The 19,089-nt window shown below is 42.4% G+C and overlaps 1 pseudogene; it reads left to right on the top strand.

Moving 5' to 3' along the window:
* Positions 1 to 2,771: 2,771 nt before the first annotated feature.
* Positions 2,772 to 6,656, top strand: LOC145349482 (small ribosomal subunit protein eS17-like; annotated as a pseudogene).
* Positions 6,657 to 19,089: the final 12,433 nt, after the last annotated feature.

Below are 19,089 nucleotides of genomic sequence, written 5' to 3'. Positions count from 1 at the left end.
TAGGATTTTGACACAATGACAGTAAAGGAACGATAATATATTTCCAAGTCAGAGTGGTGCGTGGCTTGGAAGGGAACCTGCAAGCACTGGAGTTCCCATGCATCTGCTGCCCTTGTCCTTCTAGGTGTTAGGAAAAAGGCATCCAATGCATGGGAACACCACCACAAATTCCTCTCCAAGCCACGCACCATCCTGACTTGGAACTAAGCTTGGATTTGCATCAACTATTATCTCATAGCATTGATATTTACAAGATTAACTCAATGGAGGATATGGACTACTTAAGAAAGATTGAACAAACTTGGAGTATTTTCATTGGAGGATGAAGGGTGAACCTAATAGAGGTCTACAAGATTATGACAAATTTGGATAGAGTGAATAGAGTTTTTTTTCCCCAGGATCAAAGGGTCAATTACTCAGAGTTATGGGTTGAAAGTTAGAGGGGGAAAGTTTAAAGGAGCTGTAAGGGACAAGTTTTTAACATAGAGAATGGAATGTGCTGCCGGAGGAGATGGTAGAAGCAGATTCAATAACAACATTCAAAAGGCATCTGGTTAGATACATGAATAACCTATTTTAACCTCTGCTAATGCTATCTCCACTCACATTGTGTGCATCTTTAAGACTTGAGTAGCAGGTTAGCTGCAAAGACTTGCATTCTAATCAGTATTCTGTAAACTGTGTGTGTCTTTATATGCTCTTCCCTGATCAGAACCTTCCACATACCTGACGAAGGAACAGCGTTTCCGAAATCTTGTGGGATTACTATCAGATAAACTGGTTGGATTTAAACCTGGTGTTGTAAGACTTCTTACTGTAGATACATGAATAGGCAGGGAATTGAGGGATATGGACCACTTGAGGTAAGAAAATATTAGATTAGAGGGACATCTGTGTCGGCACGGACTTGGGACCAAAGACCCTGTTCCTGTGCTATACTATTTTTGTTTTTTGTATCTCCATGGAGTGGCAAACCAAGTCGGATTGCTACCCTGCTCCTAATTATTTAACTCAAAATCCAGTCGCTCCTTTCTCATCCGACTTCCTGACTGAGGCCAGGCAAGAATTGTATAGGGCAGAGTATTCCTGAAGTCTTCAGTCAAAGGATGGATAGTCGGAATGAAGCCTTGGTCCCTTTTATACAGCACTAGCTATTTTAAAGATGATCAGTTTTAAAGGTCCAGCTATTTTCAGAAGTCATGGAGAAGTTAGACTTCTAATTAAGTGATTAAGATTGGGGCGGTTGGATGAAGAGTTGGTTGATTGGGGGAGGGGGGAGGAGGATCCGATAAGGAGAGGTTTGGGGGATGGCTGAGGCCACAGATGGGAAATGGGGGATGGTGGAGGGGGGTCAGTATTGTATTTACCCAGGAGTTAGAAGTGGTTTAATTCTGAGCAACTATTCTGGGATGACAGTCACAACCATCTGAAGTTGTGATTTACACCGTTCTTTCAGTTGGTTCAGATTGCAGGACAAATGGCCAACAGAAGTTTGAACTTCCTGGAAATTTCCAGGTAATCCTTACTTGGTAACTGCAAGGGGATGGGGTGGGGGGGGGGCTGCTTCCCAGTGCATCTCTTGGGTACCTGCCCCAGAGTTATGACACCTTAGAGCCTGAAAGTTACAGGGCATTGTCTTGAAGCATTATGCAGTGTTGTCAGTGGATACATTATGATTCCTCAATCCTCCTCTTTACTCCAGTGCTGACCTGTGACATTGGCAACACTGTTACTTTGGTCAGATAGCCATCCTTCATGTCTGACTCTAGCCAGTGTCAGCAAATTCCTTGACCGTGGGGCCATCATAACCGTGGCCTGTGGACTTCCACTCCAAGTCACCCGTACACGTGATTGAGTCGTCACATATCAACAAATGAAGCCAGGGCTCAGGCAAATCTTTCCTAACCCAAATCCAGGCAGGAGTGAGGCCAAGTTTAGCTTTAATGTCGTCTTGGCTTAGATCCAGCAACTCACATCAAGAATGGATCTTGGGACATAGGCAAATTATTACAACAAACAAAGGCTTCATCTGTTGCAGCATCAATTGCACAGCTATGACAGAATATCAGCTTAAATGTAAAAAGCAAATAAGGATTCTTACTTCACTGTTCCTAAAAATTACCAACATTGATTATGCAAACATCGTTCGCTAATCACAGTTTGTTGTGTAGTTTTGATATTCTCTAGCACAAACTGTTCTCTTTAATCTTTTCAGTTACTCCGCACATAGCTAAGTGTAAAGTATGACACAGCACGATGCTATTGAATAACTTGAATCCAAATTTCAGCAAACATTTCAGTTTTCAAGGTTTGCGGCAGCCAAATATACTGCAGGGTTAGAACGAATGACAGGCATTTTCTGCTGCATTCCCAATGTGTTTATACCTGCTGCCATTTTTATCATGCCCCTTCTTTTCAGTTGGGATAGGTGCATATCAGTGGATGGTGGAGACTTTGTTAAAATGTAAAGGTCACGGTCTGTTAATATTATCCAGATCCTGATGCCATTTTAACTCAAAATCACTGAAGCCTCACTTAATTCAGGACTTGCCGCTGAAACCTGCTGAGTTTGTTGTGTAAGCTTTACTGAAGCTGTTAAAAAAGGAACTTTCAGCTGCATCTTAGCGGATCAGAGGATCTTATTTTTGTGTGGTTTACCGGGAGACTTTCCAGCTTCCAGATGGCTTCTTTCACATTTTTTTTTTGGCCTCGTCACTTTCAGAAATCTTTAGCTGCTTATTATGTGTGTAATTATTGCCACTTTATTCTGGATGAAGGAACACTTGAAGGAGGAGGAGGTGCAGCAGCATCAGCAACCATCAGCAGGGCCTCAGAGAAAACAGAAGGTGAGCGGGGCTGCTGTCGGAGGCCATACTCAGCATAAATGATGTACAGGCTGAGGCTCTATTTCCTGGACATAGCTGAGAAGCAATGCAGAAAGAAGCAATATTTCTGCAGGTAGGGCCTGCCTTAGAACATAACTTGCCTGTAATAGATGGACTGCTTCCTGTACTACTGGTGCAGCTTTGCCAGTAGCTCCCAAAGAATCCTTCCCTTCTTCACCACTGATTCTTTTCAGTTCATTACACTGAGTACGAACCGCATCTCATGTCTACGGTCTTTTGTCCAATCCCAGTTCACTAAGGTAGAACAGTTAATCACCTTCCCCAATGACGTTCCCACTCAATAGGGTGGAGAACAGATTGGTTTCCTGTTAGGAAGATGTTGGTTATAGATCGGTATATCTCAAATAAGTCTCTGTAGTCTTTTTTAGATTAACTATAAGTTTTTATTAACTATAAGTTTATTAACTATTAACACATATACTGTAAAGGGCACAAGCTCGGAGCTGTCTCCATGTTTAGACCTATACATGTCTCTGTTCAACACTACACATATTCTTAGGTCTTGTCATGTGCCTTCTTATATCACTCAGTTCCACATTAACTCTATATGTGTCAAATCCTTATACTACACCTTCTACCTGCACATTGCAACATTGACTGCGCATTTGTTGTCAGGGCACTGAAGCACGAGCCAACATCACATAACATACCACTCCATTGATGTCCAGCTAATGGCTGATCACAGAAATACCACCATGCAGGTTTGTGCCAAATTACCCAAGGAGCTGGCCTCATGTTTTCATCCTGAGACAGTCTACCATTCCCCCGTTATTCAACACCGCGAGGAAAGTTATAGATGGCTGAGAAACAAGTATTAGCCCTCGCATGCAAACCTTGCTAACAAAAGTCCTACCCAGTCCCACCGTGACCAAACATTACACATATAATAGAAGACAAGAACCATCAAAATCATTAGTGACCATCAGCAGTAATTCTTTGACTCAATAGGTTTGGGGCTCCTTAAGCATGCCTTAGATATCTCCTGAACCATTATGTTTAGTGATGCACATTGATGTTGCAGAGAGTCATGCATCTTGAGGAGACAGAACAGCAGCAGCAACATTTCACAGAGGACAAAGAAGTTAAGGGTAAAGGGTAAGAAGGTAGGGTACTTTACTGTATGCAATTTGAGGAAGCAGCATATAGATTAGCAATTCCACTGGCATGTTTATTCCTCCGCCTTGAGAACTTAAACAGATTTAGTTTGCTTATCAATCCTTTTAAATCCTTCGTAATTCTTTGAATATTGAAACCATTCAGACGGCTTCAACATCAATGATAGACAATTCAGCTTCACGAGCTTCTGTTAAGCCAGACTATAGTTGGAAGAGATAAAGATGATTAACTTAAGACTAAGTATAACGGCTGAATTTTCTGACTGTTCATGCCTCGCCGCTGCTGCAAGTGAGGATAAAGAATTTGATGCTCAGCCAACTGTCCGTTCACTGCAGCGGGAGCAGAGAGTCCTGCTGGTGCGAACAGCCAGAAAATTCTGGCCAATAATTGCCTCCTATTAATTTCTCATTCAGTTAATCATCCCGTGATGTTTAGCTTCAAAGAAGGTTCCTTTCTATCATTCCTATCAGTCCACAGTTACAGAGGCATATACAGCAATACCAAGACAATATTCGTGTTTGTGTTGATATGCGGTAAGTAACATCCTTGTCACTCAAGTGTCAGGTAATGGCCTTCTCCAGCAGGAGAGAATCTAACCATCGCCCCATGACATTTAATGGCATTGCCATCATTAAATCCTGCACCTGGGGATCACTATTGACTGGAAACTGAGTTGGACCAAACCATTGTTTCTGTAAGAGCAGGTCAGAGACTAGGACTTCTGTAGTGAGTAACTCAACTTCTAACTCCTCAAAACCTGTCCACCATTGACAAGACTCAAGTCAGTAGTGTAATGGAAGGCCCTCCACTTGCTTGCATGAATACTGCTCCAACAACTTGCAAGGACCCCAGTGCCATCCAAGATAAAGTAACCTGCTTTATTGGCACCACATCAACCACATTTCAACACTGTCTCTCTCCACCACCAACACACAGTGGCAGCAGTGTGTAAATTCTACAAGATGCAGCAACTTACCAAGGCTCCTTCTAGAGCACCTCCAAAACTGTGACTTCGATCACTTAGAAGGACAAAGGCAGAGGATGCATGGGGACACGACCAACTGCAAGTTTCCTACCAAACCACTCACCATCTTGACTTGGGAATATGATCACCATTCCTTCACTGTCACTAACTCAAAATTCTGGAACACCCTCCATAACAGCATTCTGGGTGTATCTACACCACGTGAACTGCTGTGATTCAAAAAAGCAGCTAACAATTACTTTCTCAAGGGATGGGAAATAAAAGATCTTGACTTGCTTCAATCTTTAACTACATTCTTTCTGCAAAAATCAAAGCAGAGGATGCAACTTTGATCATGAAATTGATGCCCCCTTTATTTAGACCATGGGATTTGCCTCATATAGGGCAGGCTGTCTGAACCACAATTCAATTTGGAAAGCAGCACTTCAATCATTTTAGGGTTTAGGATGGTGAGTGTCATGCCAGGGGCTAGTGCCAGTAGGGAGCATGTTCCATCGGAGGGGTGGGGGGCTGCATTTTATGTGAGGGGTTCTGTAGGAAAGGGGGTTACATGAGGTGTTGAAGAGTGGTTCCATGGTTATGTGAAAGAAGGTGTTGTGAGGGTGGGAGGGGGAAGATGTTCGGTGGGGTGGTGTTCATGGAAGGTTTCTATTTTTAGTTTTCTGCAACAGGATGCCTATTATAAAAGGGTGCCCCAATCTTTTAGAACCTAAGTTGCTAGTGGTGCGGGTTACGATTGAGCTCACCCGACTCGTGTGAGGTCATGGGCCTTGCCACTTTAATTGCTTTGTACTGAGTCCCGAATAAAACAGCAGAGGAAGTTGTTACTTAGACCAACGGTTTCCATGCCATTTTTCTGCTGCTACACTCCGCAAAGAAATGAGAAAACATTTAATATTAGATTCAATGTGTTCTGAGTTATTTAGCACTAGTCAGATTATTATTAACTTCTCACAAGCTCAGATTTCAGAAAGATAAATTTGTTTATAGAATTTCTACAATGCAGAAAGAGGCATTTGGCCCATTGAGTCTGCAACAATCCCGCTCAGTCCCAACCCCCATAAGCCCATGCACTTACCCTAGCTAGTTCCCTAACACTAAAAGGCAATTTAACAAGGCCAATCAACCTAACCCACATATTTTTGGACTGCGGGAGGAAACTGGAGCACCCGCAAACACGGGGAGAATGTGAGATGTTCTGGAAGCTTCTGAATATGCGTGATGTTGTAATTTGGGTCGGAATCCAAGATAGGTCGCATCAGGACAAAGACAGTCAAGAAAGCTGCCCGAGTGATCATTGAAAAATATTACACCTGCCTTGGCAATGACTGCCACACCAACAAGAGGGTCTGTGAGGAGATTGCCATCATCCCCAGCAAGCAACTGCACAACAAAATTGCAGGGTATGCGACACACTTAATGAAGCATATTCAGCGTGGGCCCGTCAGAGGCATCTCCATCAAACTGTAGGAAGAAGACCGGGAGAGGAGGGATAACTATGTCCCAGGGGTTTCTGCTCTGAATCAGGAGATGGTTGAGGTGGACCCACATACCAAGGGGATGCTGAAGCTACTGGACTTTGGCAGCTTATCCATCTGCAAGTCACACAGCCTTCTGTAGGAATGGCCTTCCAGACCCCAAGAATCTAAAGTTATTTGTACTGCGATGTTCTCTCATTATAAAAGACAAAATTCAAAAAAAAATACTGGGAGGGGAGTCACAGTTCACTACAATGCACAATTACTTCAGAGCAATGGAGAAGCAATCATATTCTCTAAGTATAGATAACTATTGATAAATGGAGGATTCAATTTCAAAATTGACAGTAATGAACAATGGGGTCTTTTCACCCATGAAATGGTCCAGAATAGTGTCTTTGTATGTTTGTATATATTAAACAATGGCATATTAAAAAGAAGCAAAATGAACTGGATGTGACTATGTAATTTATTAACATTATAAATGCTTTCCATTGTACATTAATTATTAACATTATTTGTCAAAATATCAGTGCAGTAACATGCAAAGAATTATTGACAAAGAGACATACCCTGAACACGATAGTTTTAAAAATCTATATTTTTTGGATAGTTAACATGTCAACTGCTAAGAGCTTCAGCATAACTCTTCGAAATGAAAAACCAAATTAAAAGATATCATCATATTTGCAGATATTAACTCATTCAGTGGTCATTTTCATTGTATGGATTGCCTAACTATTGCAAAACATAATTACAGATATTCAAAAACTGATATATTCCTTACAAGATGCTGCTAATTAAAAAAGAAGAGCTGTTATTGTCTTAATTTTTGGCAATACTGTTAAAAAAAATTTAAACATTTGGTTAATTTAAGGAAGAAATGAGCAATCTTGTTTTCACATAATAAAAAAGGCAAACGGGATGTTGGCATTTATTGCCAAAGGACTGGAGCATAAAAGTAAAGAAGTATTGTTGCAATTGTACAGGATATTGGTGAGACCACATCTGAGTATTGTGTCCAGCATTGGTTTCCTTATTTGAGGAAGGATGTGCTGGCATTGGAGACAGTTCGGAGGAGGTTGATTCTGGAGATGAAGGGGTTAACTTATGAGAAGCGATTAAACAGCTTGGGCTGTACTCACTAGAGTTTAGAAGGATAAGAGAGGATCTGATCATACAGTCATTGAGGTTTACAAAATGGAAACAGGCCCTTGGGCCCAACTTGTCCATGCCACCCCTTTTTAACCCTTAAGCTAGTCCCAGTTGCCCATGTTTGGCCCATATCATTCTATACCCATCTTACCCATGTAACGGTCTAAATGCTTTTTAAAAGACAAATTTGTACCTGTGTTTACTACTATTCTGGCAGCTTGTTCCAGGCACTCACCACCCTGTGTGTGAAGAAGTTGCCCTTCTGGACCCTTTTGTTTCTCTCCCTTCTCACCTTAAACCTATGCCCTCTAGTTTAGACTCCCCTACCTTTGGGAAACGTTATTGACTAGCTGCTCTCTGCCCCCCATTATTTTATAGACCTCTATAAGATCACCTCTAAGCCTCCTATGCTTCATAGAACAAAGTTCCAATCTATCCAGCCTCTCCTTACAACTCAATCCATCAAGTCCTGGTAGCATACGAGTAAATCTTTTCTGCACTCTTTCTAGTTTAATAATATCCCTTCTATAATAGGGTGACCAGAGCTGTACACACTATTCCAAGTGTGGCCTCACCAATATCTTGTACAACTTCAACAAGATGTCCCAACTCCTGCATTCAACGTTCTGATCAATGGAAGCAAGCATGCTGAATGCATTCTTCACCACTCTGTCCACCTGTGATTCTACATTCAAGGAGTCATGAACCTGTACCCCTAGATCTCTTTGTTCTATAACTCTCCCCAATGCCCTACCATTAACTGAGTAAACCCTGCCCTGGTTTGATCTACCACATCACTTGCATTTATCTAAATTAAACTCCATCTGCTATTCATCAATGCACTGGCCCAATTGATCAAGATCCCATTGCAATCCGAGATAACCTTTTTTACTGTCCACTATGCCGCCAATCTTGGTGTCATCTGCAAACTTACTAACAATGTCTACTAAATTCTCATCCAAATCATTAATATAAATGACAAATGCAGTGGACCCAGCACCAATCCCTGAGGCACACCGTTGGTCACAGGCCTCCAGCTTGAAAAATAACCTCTACAACTACCTTTTGTCTTCTGTCATCAAGCCAATTTTGTATCCATTTGGCTACCCAGCCCTGGATCCCGTGAGATTTAACCTTATGCAACGACCTTGTCAGAAGTCTTGCTGAAGTCCACGTAGACAACATTAACTGCACTGCCCTCATCTACCTTCTTGGTTACTCCTTCAAAAAACTCAATCAAATTTGAGAGACATGATTTTCCACTCACAAAGTCATGTTGACTGTCCCTAATCAGTCATTGCGTCTCTAAATGCCTGTAGTTCCTGTCTCTCAAAATACCTACCAACAACTTACCCATTACAGAGGTGAGGTCCACCAGCCTGTGGTTCCCAGGCTTTTCACTGCAGCCCTTCTTAAACAAAGGCACAACATTTGCCACCCTCCAATCTTCAGGAACCTCACCTGTGACTATCAATAATTCAAACATCTCTTCTAGGGGACCCTCAATTTCCTCCCTAGCCTCCCACAGTGTCCTGGGATACACTTCGTCGGGTCCCGGGGATTTATCTACTTTGATGCATTTTAATACTTCCAGCACCTCCTTCTCTGATATACATACACTCCTCAAGACACCATTATTTATTTCCCCAAGTTCCCTAACATCCATTCTTATCTCAACAGTGAATACTGATGAGAACTATTCATTTAGGATCTCACCCAACTCTTGTGGATCCTCACATAGATGACCTTGTTGATCCTTAAGAGGCCCTACTCTCTCTTTAGTTGCTCTTTTGCCCTTTATCTATTTGTAGAAGCCCTTTGGATACTCCTTGTAGTCGAAGTATATAAAATTTTAAAAGGGACTGATAAAGTAAATGTAGTCCAAATGTTTCATCTTATGGGGCAATCAAGAGGTTACAAGTATAGATTGTGAAGTGGTACATTTAAAACTGAGATGAGAGGAACCCCTTCTCGCAGAGGGTGGTGAATTTATGGAACTCGCTGCCCCATAACATGGTGGAGTTGAATCATTGAATGGTTTCTGGAGGGAGATAGTCACATTTCTAATAAAAAAAAGAGAAAGACGGATACAGAGAACAGATGGGGGGGTGGATCAGCCATAATCTGACTGAATAGCACAGCAGGCTCGAAGGGCTGAATTTGCCTATTTCTGCTCCTAATTCCTATGATCCAATGATCCTATTGGAGCAATTTTGCACACACATTTACCTTTGCTTCTTTGAGTCTGTGTATATGTGAATTTGTACAAACGTCTATATCTGCGTGTTGGAAAAGCACAAAATTCTTCAGCTTCATTCACAAGATATAAAGGCCAAGAAATTTGACTCCCTAGTGCTTGGTTTTGTGGTGCTATATATGAGTGCTGTGTTGCCTCAAAAATGACATTCATGGGGTGCAATGCTGGGCTGAACAAGTATGTGCAGCAAACATCTATCAGGAAAACGCATAGATTTGCTATCATTTGGAGTGAATTGGATGAGTAGATGAGTGGTGGTGGTGCGGGGACGAATAGAGAGCAGGCTGTGGTTTTGTAATCCAAAAAAGCCGATTGTATTTCATTCTTTCTTGAAAGAGGGAAACGTTGCAACAGCTGTGATGACCACCACAACAAGCCAGAAGTGGCTACTGGGCAACAAATGCCATCCTTTGATGACATGACTCACAACTCTGGCGCATAAGCCATGGGGGGAGAAAGCATGTGTGCAATGAAAGCCACATTAGCCGACAGATAGGGCAGACCATGGGGATGCTGAAGCAAAGCTTCTATTTTTTGACCTGTTCTGAGCAGATTCTGTGGTAAGAATCATTATATTCTATTGTATGTTGTATAACCTTACTATTGTGAGGCCACAGCCCTTGCCATGAGTGTTACAGCAACCAGATAATAAGGAGGAGGCAGAGGAGAAAAAGCTGGATTTGGGGGAGGAAAGAGGAGGCAACGAACATAATGGGTGAGATTCTGTGGCCTCCCACATTTTGAAAGGGTTTCAAAATCTATAATTAGACCAGACTATGAAGAGGCACAGACTAAATAGTGTGAACATTGGGCTGAAAGTGATATCTGATTTTCAGAATGATGTTATGTTGAAACCTCAACCTATACAAGGAGATTCTCTTGTTCTCTTGTGGTGATATAACACACATATTGTTCAGCGGCTTGGAAGTGAGTATTAGTGCTTTCAGAGACAGATATTCTGAAACAAAACACACTGTTGACCACGAACATTATGGAAGCACATTATAGAAGCACAAGATGTATATTTGGCCCCAACAGTAGTCTCACCTGAAGATAGAAATACCAGCAACATGATAGACAGTAAGGAAAGCAGAACCTACCCAAATTTATCAGAAGCGCAAAACAAATCATTGGGATTTATCATCAATGAACAGTTGTAAAACCAAGGTTCGTTCTGGTAACAGGTTGTTTAATTTGGAAGTGGTGGCAGAAAGCAGAAAGGAGGAGGAAGGGCTGTGTTTCCCACCAGCAGGCAGTTGCGTGTTGTTTGCTAGCAGCGGGATACTCTGGTCCCGCTGTTGTTAACGGCAATTCCCATTGACATCACCCCACAGAGGCATGAAATCCATGGGGGTGAAGGGGGGAGGCGGTGGCGGCTGCTGGTGAGACCAGAGATTCCCGCCAGCTTGAACAGCCGGAGAATTCCGGCCAACCTCTTTGTGGCTGGCTCTCTCTGATGTGTGACTACAATATCTGTAAATGCAAATTAAACTCGGCATTCACCAAGAGCTCCATGTCTTTCCATTCCCGCTGTTACTGACTACCACAATGTTTGCTTGGCCATAATGTGCAATTAAATACATCTACAAAATATAATTTCAGTCATCACACCTGTCAAGGTAGCGTATTCCTTTTCTTCCTTGCTCTCTTTGGGCAGTAGTGCACACTTCATAATCTTAAAGCAATGCTTCCACACAAGGACTTGACCACTCTGTTTGAAGGACATTATAACTTAGTATCTGGCAACTCTGCTTCCCCAATACCAGGAACTGGTCTGCAGTAACTGAAAACTCCTTCTTCTACTGCATGTTACCCACAACACTGACAATTATAACTTGCGGTTACGTAGTGTCTTTATGATAGGAAAATGTCCCTAACAGCTTTTCAAGAATGTAATTAGAGAAATATTAACACTGCACAAAAGGAGGAAGCATTAGGATGAGTAATCAAACTTTAGGCCAAAGAGGTAAGTTTCGAGTGCATCTTTAAGTAGGAGAGATAGAGAGGCAAAAGGATTTTAGGAGAGAATTCCAGAGCTTGGAGCATACAGGGCTGAAAAGCATGGCCTTTGAAGATAGGTGTTAAGGGTTGCACAAGACAGCTGCAGAGGTGGTTTGCATATTCCAAGCAAGGTTAATTTATGTAAAATGAGGAGTCCCTAGACAAAACTGCATTGGCTACATTTCAGCATATTGATTAGTTAATTTTTCTATAATTTTTGTAAGGTGTAATATGTGACTTAATCAGTTGTAACCATATCTATAATTAGATATTAATTACTTAATTGAGGAAACCCACTGCTTTTGGCAACATGAAAGTAATCTCATGCTCAATTTGACTTCTCAGATTTAAAAAAAAATCATTCTGGGGATGTGGTGATGTTGGAAAGCTGAATTTATTGCTCGCACATGGTTACAAAGAAGCCTTCTCCTTGAACAGTTATAGTTCTTGTGGTGATGGTGTCCTAAAATGGCATTCAGTAGGGAAATCAGGGTCATGACTAACTACAGATAGCCTGTGACTTATAAGTTGCAAGAGAAGTAGCTGTTGTGAAAATAACAAAGATGAGTTCCAAAAGGTCCAGCAGGGTATTTTTTTCACACAGAGGGTGGTGTCTGGAATAAGCTGCCAGATGCAGTAGTAGAGGCAGGTATAATCTTGTCTTTTAAAAAGCATTTAGACAGTTGCATGGGTAAGATGGGTATAGAGGGATATGGGCCAAATACAGGAAATTAGGCTAGCTTAGTGGTAAAAACTGGACGCCATGGACAAGACGGGCCAAAGGGCCTGTTTCCATGCTGTGAGCCTCCAAGACTCTCTGAATTAGTGCAGCTCAGTTTGTAGATTGTGTAAGCTGAACATGTTATCTTGGGTAAATTTTGAGTCTAGTTGCAGAGGCACTAGTTCAATGAACTATCCTGTCCTACTATCAATCTTCTTAATGTTGTTCCTGTTGTACCCATGTAGATGAGCACCTGGCAAGGTGATGTATTCCTTCGCTTCCTTGCTCTTTCTGGGCTTTAGGGCACATTTCACAATCTTAAAGCAACATTTCTCATAAGAGTTGACCACTCTGTTTGAAGGACACTATAACTCAATAACTGGCAACTCAGCTTCCCCAGGAACAAGTCTGCAGAAATTGAAAACTCCTCCTTCTATTGCATGTTACCTAGAGGGCATAAGTTTAGTTAAGAGGGGAAAGAATTAATGGGAACTTGAGGAGCATTTTTTTTTACACAGAAGGTGCTACATATGTGGAATGAGCTGCCAGAGGAAGTGGTTGAGGCTGGGACATTGACAACATTTAAAAAGCATTTGGACAGTTACATTGATAGGAAAGGTTTAAAGAGATATGGGCCAAATGCAGGCAAATAGGCTTATCTCAGATGGTTATTTTGGTTGGCATAGGCCTGTTTGAGTTGAAGCTCCTGTCTCTTTGATTGCAGTTATATAGTGCTTGTAAGATAGGAAATTGTCCCTATATTCCACAAGAAAGTAATTAGAGAAATATTAATGCAGTACCAAAGAAGTAAATGTTAGGACAAGTTATCAAACGTTTGGCCTCTGTTTCCTACTGAGCTCAGTAATGCTAGTTCCTTGTTGCCAAACTTTGTTGATGGTAGCTATTCTTTTTGCCTTTGGCATTCCGCTCTTCCATCAAATGCACGACTTGAACTATGTGGATTGTGGAGAGATGTCAAGTGGGGAGCCGACCATTGCAGAGTAGCTAGTCTTGTAGCCACTGTGTTGTTATAAGTTGAACCACAGTGAATTCCTAAAAGTTGATGATGTGGAATTGAAAATGATGGTAACACTGAAAATAAAACGGAGGTGATTGGCTATCTGGGCTTGTAAATTGTCTTCACCTGGTATTTAAATGTCATGAGCAGTCTCTGTCACATGTCATGCCAACTCTGGATTCTGGCAGAGAATGGCATGGGAGACATCATCATCAGGAGAGTTGTGAATGGAGTTGAATACGGCTGATATGTCAATAAGTAGCCAACTCCTAACCTTACATTGAAGGGAAAATCATGAATGAAGCTGCTAAGATGGTTTGGGCTGAGAGCGGCACTGAGAAATTCCAGTACCATTATGTTGGATCTGTTATGGCTGGTTTCTGTCAACTACAACCATCTTCCTTTGTGTCAGATATGACCACAATTAATAGAGGGCTTTACCTTTGTCCCCTGCTAAGTTCAGTATTGTTAGGATTCCTTGATGCCAAACTCTGTCAATGGTAGCTACTCTTTTTGCCTTTGGCATTCAGCTCTCAATTCCAGCTCTAGATGAGAGCACAGCTGCCAGTGGTGGAATGATGGAAATTAGGAATGTACCAAAGGCCAGAATTAGTGGGAAGCAGAGATCACAAAGGCTTTTGGACTGGGAGAAGGCAACACAGATTTGGAGGGATGAGACCATGGGGAGTGGGGGTAGGGATGGATTTGAAAAGAAGGGTTAGGAATTTCAAACTGTGGTGCTTTTGGATGATCAATAAGCACCGGGATGATGGGCGAAAGCAATTTGAGAAAGCAAATATAGGGCAGTGGCTTTTTGATGTCATCAGGCTTTTACTGTTCGTGGTGCTGAGAAGTGTCAGCCACTTAGTGTTGTAGTGATTGAACCAAATTGATTGGACCAATGGTGGGGAGCTGAAGAATATTAGCAGTATATCAAATAATAAATCAAAAAGTATAACATTAACTCATGTGGCATCAATAGCTCTGGTAAAAAAATAACCTAAAGAGATTTTGATCTTTATACCAGCTTGCTTTCCCAAATAGAACAATGAAATAATGAGACTAAAGTTAAAGGAAAAGGAATAGTTAATCCTTCAGTTGTATGGGATAGTGGTGGAGCCAAGCCGGGGTGGGGCGGGGGGGGGGGGGGGGGGGGGGGGGGAGGACAAAGCATCTTACAGTTTTAAAGATAAACATTCTTCACTTGGCAAAGAACTGGAGAACTATGCCTGTGGAACTGTTCCCCAGCATAATTTTCCACCTTCACAAGAGTGGCAGAAAAAAAAGGATAAATAACAGAGGAAATTAAATTACATCAATGGATTATTCCCCAATCTCAGTGCAAAAGGAGCTCATTTTTCCCACAATTTCTTTTTCAACTTTCACCCAGCTTCAGAAGAAATTTGAGAGAGAGAAGAGAAATGAGCTCAAAGGACAAATCCACTCCCTTCTTTTTTGATCTTTGATGGGTATTTAATTTGGCTTTGAATCCAAATATCAAATAAATAAATAAGAGTAGGAGTAGGCCATTTGACCTTCGAGCCTGGTCTAACATTGAGCATGATCAGGGCTGATAACATAGTTCAACTATTTGCACCACTGTCATATCCTTTAATACCAATAAAAAATCTATCAAGTTCTGCTTTGAAAATATTCCACAACTGAGCATCCACAAAAAACTTAGGAATCAGAATCTTTGTAATTCTCTATTTTCACGTGTGAAACAATTTCTCTTCATCACTGTCCTAAATGTCTAACCGCTTCTCATGTAGGATAAAATTCTGGCTTTTATATTAACATTGCTAAAATTTTTACTTCAATTCTCAATTAGAATTACACCGTGATTGCTTATGAAGAGAATATAAATAAGATATTTAAGGAAATGAATGAAACTTCTATCATAATTTATATTTTTAGTCGCTATATAATCATTATAGCTCATAAAACAATGTTTTCACTGGCAATCTACCCAAGGTCAACTCTAAATGTTGCTTTTTTTCCTTTCCAAAAAGGATTTGCTTACCAACTAGATAGAAATACTAAGGGAAATAAAGATTTCTGCATCCATCTGAGAAGGAAAATGTGTACCATGGATAAATTAATCTCTTGTCCCTGAGCATACTAACCTTGTACAACATTATGGCCAATTTGAACGTATTGCCAATTCATGCTTCTTTTCAACATTTTACCATTGTATTTTGCCTTCAGCCCCATTACCAGTTTCCCAACAATTTATTTCTTGACCTTTGTTAATAGTAATAAAGGCATGAAATCCAGGTCTATGTAGCTACTAGTGGCACTGTTATGGAAGATGGAAGCTATTTCACAGCAATATCCCTCCAGTCGCTTTTGATGTGGCCTACCTGGTACACCATGCTGGGAAAGGTCTTTGTATTGGTATCTCCTGACGCGCTAGCAGCCCCCCAGCAGGTCACCTACACCGATCAGCTGATTTTTAAAAAATATTTCATGGACCATGAGCATTGCTGGCTGGACCTGGAGTTATTGTCCATCCCTAATTTTCCTTAAACTGAGTGGCTAACAAGGCTACCTCAGTGGTCATTTAAGAGTCAACCACATTGCTTAAACTGAGTGGCTAACTAGGCTACTTCAGTGGTCACTTAACAGTCAACCACATTGCTGTGGGTCCAGAGTCACATGTAGGCCAGACCAGGCTTCATGGTTATTATTAGACTCTTAATTCCAAATTTTTTAAAAATTGAATTCCAATTCCACCAGCTGCTGTGGTGGGATTTGAACCCAGGTCCCCAGAAGATGACCTTCAGTTTCTGGATTACTAGTCCAGCGTGAGAACAGCATGGTGGCGCAGTGGTTACACTGCTGCATCACAGCTTCAGGGACCTGGGTTCAATTCCCGGCTTGGGTGACTGTGCGGAGTTTGCACGTTCTCCCCATGTCTGTGTGGGTTTCCTCCGGATACTCCGGTTTCCTCCCACTGTCTGAAAGACGTGTTGGTTAGATGCATTGGCCTTGCTAAATTCTCCCTCAACGTACCCAAACAGGTGCTGGAGTGTGGCGACTAGGGAATTTTCACACTAACTTCATTGCTGTGTAATATGAGCCTACTTGTGACACTAATAAATAAACTTAAAAATTAGTGACAACATTATTGCACCATCACCTTCCCATGTTCTACAATGTTCCATTTGTGAACTTGGTTTATTCAGGTCCAACCGAGTTATTTGTTTTCTGCTCACCAAAGAACATGGCTGGGATTATCCCAAAAAATTTCTAAGTTCCCAATGTGCGGGAAAATGGGAATAACTCCTGCCGGTTTTTTTAAAGTGCGATTTCCAATACTCTGTGCATCTGTCGGAATGGACATCGGTGCATCCGCAGTGGGCCCCCCATTGCCGACCTCCAGATTGCTAGCCTTCCAAGCTCCCCTCCCATCCCCCAATCGCTGGCCTCCCACACTTCCCTGGGTAATCCCTGACCCCCCCCAATCCACCAAAAGTCCCAAACTGCCCTCACCCGCCCAGCCAGCCCCAATCACCTTCTCCCCCCCTCTCCCAGACATCCCAAGTGCAGAGTGGTAGTGGCACTCCCAGCTCGACTGATAACCCTCCCCTAAAGGCCCTGCCTTCTGGCCCCACCCACGTGACACTGCCCAATGCCTAGTGGGCAATGTTAAGGTGCCCTTTGGACATTGCCAGTTTACTTCTTGGGCAGTACTAAGGAGTCAGGCAGGCTTTGCCAAGCTGGCACTGCCCAGGGGACACCCCCTTGCCCCAATCTCCTGGTGGGGCCTCTCTTCCCTCCAATAGGGTCAGGCCACCTATTCCTTGTTAGTGGGGAGCAGGAATAAACACTGCTGGAATGAACCACTCCCAACAATGGGGGAAGGCTAAAGAAATGCTTGCAGGCCCAGAGACTCCAGTCCCAGGCCCATTAATCAGATGCAAGTACTGTTTTCCACCTCAAAATCAGCTCCGTGTTGAATGTCTCCTGGCTGGCTGCACTACTCAAGCAGCATAGCAGGCTGGTAGAATCTCCCTCCGCAGTCCCCCCCCACTCCCACCCCGCCCTCCTCTCCATGTATTTAGCAGCAAGGTGGGATCAGCTTGGGCATTATTTAAATTGCTGCACATCTAACACATTGGGAAAAATTTTCCCATCCTGCCCGTTGCGGGAATCATAGTGGGTCAGGGGCAGACCATGGGAAGGTCTGTTGACCTCAGGAGGGATTTTCCAGTTTTAGAGCGAACTTGCCCAGAAAATTCTGCTCATAATTGGGAATAACTTTTGGTTTGCAAATTTTGTGGAAGCGCTGTGGATTTTTATTAGCGGTGTTGTGGTAAGCACTTAGAAGTTTTACAGAAAGGGCTGTGGATTTGGTGACCTGTCCACACAGAATGCTGCAGGTCTGGAGACTTCAATTGTAGTACTTTTCAATCTTCAGCAATGGAACATAGGAAATAGGAATCGGAGTAGGTTATTTAGCCCCTTGAGCCTTCTCCATCAATCACTCTAGAGTCTGACTGATCTTCTACCCCAATGCCATTTCTCCACACTATCCCCGTATCCCTTGTTAGCTTAACTATCTAATATGACAGGGAGAAGGAGCATCATGGTGGCCCAACTAAAGCCTCATCTGAGATATCCAATGGCACACTCACCACTACTACCCCTTGGACAGGTGAATTTAACCTTTTTCCAGATTTAGCTCAGCCCACTTGTGTCCAGTGACTTACTTTGTGCACATTCCAACTCTATATTGCCCCCCAAGGTATGTGTAGCACCAGTATCTGAATTAGTGGGGAAAGTGTTAAATCTCATGAGATTCTCTTCATTGGCGGTGTACTGTTTTCTCTCTTCTTGTGGCTGCTATGGCTGGGTATGTGGCAGTTAAATCAGAAATAGGATGTTTGGTGTGAAGTGGGGGATGGATTGCACGTGTTGGGGGGTGTGGGGTGGGGGTGGTGGAAGTAAAGAGGCTTATGGTCAACCATCTGAAGCGCACTCATCCTGGCAGGTAGCAGAATGAGGATGAGCTGTTGAAAGGGATATGACTCTGTGACATCCTGTCATCCACAGTGTTCTCAGCAATACTAGATGCCAAGGCTTCTCACAGCCAGATCCATTATTCAGGGAACCATCTCTTCCATAAGGCTCAGCAGATACAGGCGTCCTTGTCCTCCATAGGTAATGGACCACCACGTCCTAAAAAAAGGGAGGGGAAATTTTAAGTGATACTCTTGCACTGTGTTGGCATAATGTGCCTGCCACAGCTGAATAGCAGGTGGCATGTGGAAGCAATAGCAGCAAGGGGTGTGAGGCTGACATTATTGGGTGGAAAGTCAGCAGTTCTTTCTAGCTGCCAAACAGAACTCCACTAAGATAATCTTTCTATGAGTCTGGGCTTTCAGCCAGGCATACTTAATGAAGTCTCAATTACTGATACTTTAAAGTCAGTCTGATTGACACTTTC

This window comes from Carcharhinus amblyrhynchos, chromosome 10 (genome assembly GCF_965287045.1).
Source record: "Carcharhinus amblyrhynchos chromosome 10, sCarAmb.v2.hapA, whole genome shotgun sequence".
Classification (NCBI taxonomy): Eukaryota; Metazoa; Chordata; class Chondrichthyes; order Carcharhiniformes; family Carcharhinidae; genus Carcharhinus; species Carcharhinus amblyrhynchos.
Note: the sequence above shows the minus strand (reverse complement) of the source record. Positions and strands in the feature narration are given on the sequence as shown.